This window comes from Microtus ochrogaster, linkage group LG1 (assembly GCF_000317375.1).
Source record: "Microtus ochrogaster isolate Prairie Vole_2 linkage group LG1, MicOch1.0, whole genome shotgun sequence".
NCBI lineage: Eukaryota > Metazoa > Chordata > Mammalia > Rodentia > Cricetidae > Microtus > Microtus ochrogaster.
The window spans coordinates 15,211,181-15,215,555 of record NC_022027.1 but is presented as its reverse complement, the minus strand read 5'-3'; positions in this window follow the sequence as shown (position 1 = coordinate 15,215,555).

Below are 4,375 nucleotides of genomic sequence, written 5' to 3'. Positions count from 1 at the left end.
AGGCGTGCGCCACCACCGCCCGGCTAATGTGTAGCCCAGGCTGGCCTCGAACTCGTGATCCTCCTGCCTCTGCCTCCTTCAGCAAATCCTACCGGCGTGCGCCACCACAACCGCCTATGCTTTTAATAGCATTCAGAAGCACAAAGGGGATCCTAAATATGTTACCGAGACACAAAAAAAAATATGGAAATCAGTATATCTTCCTTTGCGGATCATTAATGCCATCCCTTTCTTCCTTTATTTTTCTGAATCTGATTGTTCCTTAAGGACAGTTTTATCATCATTCGTTATACTTAAAAGTGACCTATATTTTAAAAAGCAAGTTGATAAATTTTACAGAAATTGAAGAGAGGGTTTAACTGACAAATCCTTTGTAGTTGCCTGCTTTAAGAATGATTATTTCTGTAAATAAGTCATGTTAAACACACTATTCATGTTTAAACAAAAGGGAACATGGTGTAGCTTTAAATAGATATTATTGATTTTCTGCTTTTATTTATAATTTTATATTTCAGCACAATGAAAAAAAATAGATGATGCAAAACAAATTGAACTAGCTATAGAAATAGAAGACAGGATATTGGATCTACGCGCAATTGTAGTCTCTGACTCTTCGACCAATTTGGGCACAGACGCAAGTGTGATTCAGAGACAAGCAAGACTCAGGATTATTTGAGATTCTCAGAACTCTAATTAACTCATCAGGTGGCTCAATCTTTACATCCTAGTGTATTACACAACAATAAGAAACAATAGGTGATGTGTGTCAAGGTGATTACAGTGTTCTCTGGTGAAGCTGTGAAGCACCAGTCAAAGAAACAGGTGACTATTTTCCGCAAAAAAAAAAAAAAAAAGTAATGAAAAATGCAGAAGGCACTCTTTACAATTTCCTTCTTGTTATCATTGTATAAATAACAAAGATAACCTGATGGACTTAATTGGAATGCTAGTGGTGTTTGATTCCTGATGTTATTTGACAACCAATTATAAAGTTTGAGCTGTTGATCCTGAGTTGTAAACTCGATTATTGTTTGATAAAATTTCTTTCCTAAAGCACATAGTAATCATTCCTACCCCCTCCCACAAAGAGTAGCAGATATTGGTATAAACTTTAATATAAAAATAGATCTTTATTCCCTTGTTCATCTTCTGTAAACATGCAATATCCTAAGCTAATGGGAAAACTTAATACAGAGTAACATTACTAAATATAAGTCCAATTTGAGCTTCCAGTTCCATGACTGTTCAGAAGGAAGCAAAGAAAATGAGCTAAAGGTTAACACCTTTATCTTACACTTGAATCCTACATGAAAAGAAAATAGAAAAAAAGGAGTCATAATACTTTTTTTAAGCTATATTAGAGACAGAACAAGTAATATAATTGCCTAATTAACTGCTATCCAGGAAGTTTGGGTGAACTTTAGAAATCTCCAAACCAATTTTATTGTGTTTTCAAAATCATATAAATTGCCTCTGATAATGGACAGATATCAATATTAACACATTTTCTTTATAGCTTGACTAGGACTTTTAATCTTCCTTTCTGAGTTGAAATGCCCTGAATAACATTGAAATTCAACAACTAAAATATTGCTTTTTATCTACTGCAATGTAACACCATTATTATAATCTGCAGTGAGTTACTGGAAACCTTTTACAAATTGACACTGATAAGTAGGCAACATCAAAAAAATCTGCTTTATTATTAAAATTATTAGATTAATAAAATTAATAGAACAACTTGGAATTTATCCTAATCAGAATGATGTTAAGTGCACTGAGTAGATCTTCCAAAACCTGTAATTAACTCTACTGTTCCAGTATCATATTATTTGATCTTTGATCTATCCCATTTATCCGTTCTGTCTGACCTAAGAGATAATTGTCGATGTTTTTCCTGATCAAAAGTCTACTCTAACTGAATCACTTGATGAGAATTTATTCAACAAAAATTTTGGTTATTAGTGAATGTTATTTCTGTTAACAACACTCTTCTACTTAATATTATGTCATAAGTAATACAATGTTGTGCTGTTTTAGCAACTTTTCCTATTCAAAGCTAATCAGATATAAGATTCTTATACAAGATGAAGAGATGATTTGATGAAATTACAGTGGAGATACTTTTGGAGAGTTTTTCTGTGAACCTTAATGGTTCTGTTTAAGGAAGTAAGAATCAGAAGAAGACTACTGTGACATAATGCAAAATATTCCAAAATAGGACAACCATTTGCCTGTGAAATCTACTTGGTTGTCTACTGAGTAGCATATTGGTTTATTTTTCTGTTGCTGTGACAATAACATACTCTGAAAAAAAGTTTGAAGAAGGGTTGATTTAGACCACAGTTTGAAGGTGAAGTCCATCATGCCAAGGAAACACAACAGTAGGATTTTGAAGTATTGTTCACATTATTTCTATAGTTAGGAAATAGAAGAGGATGATGTTAATGTCTACTGCATTTATCCCTTTTATTCTGGCTAGAAATACAGTTTAGGAAATAAAGCCAAACACTGAAAGTGAGTCTTTCCATTTTAATGGAATTAGCACGATCTCTGACATAATAAAAAATATCTTCTCAAGGGTAAACCAAGGTAACCCTGGATTCTATCATGTTGGTAACCAACCCCAACAATTAATAAGGATAAGCTTCATTTTATGCTGAGATGGTGCATTAAAGAACATGCAGTGAAGAATAGTTTAGAAGTCATGCGTAAGTTCATCTAGACAGACGGTCACTAGTATGACTTCCAAAACCCTAAAGAATTTCTTGATTTAGTAACACAAAACCATATAACTGGTACTTGAATAAAATTATCCTGATTTTATTTCAAGATGAATAAAAATAATCCCTACATGGTTCTAGAAGGCTCATTAAATGATTTCTTGAAGGAACAAGAGTCAGAAATACATGCAGGCAATGAGTAAAGTGTAGTATTCATTAAGATTGCCTTCAAAGTTACAGTTTTATACATTAACTTAACATACACAAATAAATAATATAATACTATCATAACTGTTAATGACAACTTCATAGATATTCACCCACTTCATAAGAAGCATAGGATTGAAGAGGAATTCAGAGACTAATTAGAATAGCCATAGACACTCCTATCATGAATGGCAGAGCTTTGAATTCAAGCAGGACGAATTAGTTTCTCTAATTTTCTACTTGTCAATGCTGCCTCAATATTGAATAGATTGAAATACAATTCTTTAGCTTTTAATTTTCTCATGAGTAAATTGAGATGAAAATACCATATTGGAATGCATAATTTTTATTTATGTGACAAATTACTGAGAATAACAACATAGAGAAAAATGAGCTTAAGAGAAATATAACCTAACAGTGTGATAAGATAGGGCCACAATAATATTAGCTGTCCAGTCACAGGATGGCTTCAATAAGAAAGACGGAAAAGAAAATATGCGAACAAATCATAAAACTGCAAGGCTTAATTCCTGTTACTTCCATTATCTTTTGAGGCTATATCATCTAATAATCCCACAATATTTGCAAGCAGCAACAGGAGCTGCAGACCAAGAGCTCAAATACATGAGTCCTATTGAGGATGGTGTTATAACAAAATGTATGCTGGATATTCCTCTTTTATGGAAGTATCAAATATAAAATTACTTCATTAAATCAATGCATTGCACATAACAATCAATTATAGCAAGAAATGTTTAATAATCTCTCATGCTATATCAGATATATCATTGTAGATCATTTTGCATTATTTCTATTATTTTTATAATAATCTTATGAACTTCAAAGTTCATAATAGTATTATTCTATAAAATAATTTTACCTTGTTAATACTATTTATAATACAGTCCTATTATAAATTATAGTCCTATTATAGAAAAGAAGTCTTTCTAATATGAAAATATTCAAGAAGAATAAGCTCACATGTTATGATTAGCTCTACAAGGATGTAATTAATTTGTTACTGCCAATAATCACATTTCTATCTTTCTTAGGGAACTTGCTCTTAGCGATGTAAACTAAATCAAAAACGACATTATTCCTATAAAAACTTCAGGACTTTTATTTGCATTTTGACATGATTAGAGTACAAGAATATAATAAGAAACAAACAAAACACTTTAGACAGTATATACTATATATGTTATGCATTCACTGTAATTATATAACAGTATGGAATATCTCACGGCAGATGAAACACTTTGTTTTTTATGTACTGATACATATTGTAAATTATAGAAAGGAGTGCTACGTTTCTATCCCTTTGTATTGTCCATTTGGTAATAACAGGTTATATCAAATTAGGTGATTTGCATAAAAGAATACATGTCTAATAGCTCCTGCCACCCAGAAATCCAAGGGCTTTCTTCTTTTTTTTTTTTTTTTTT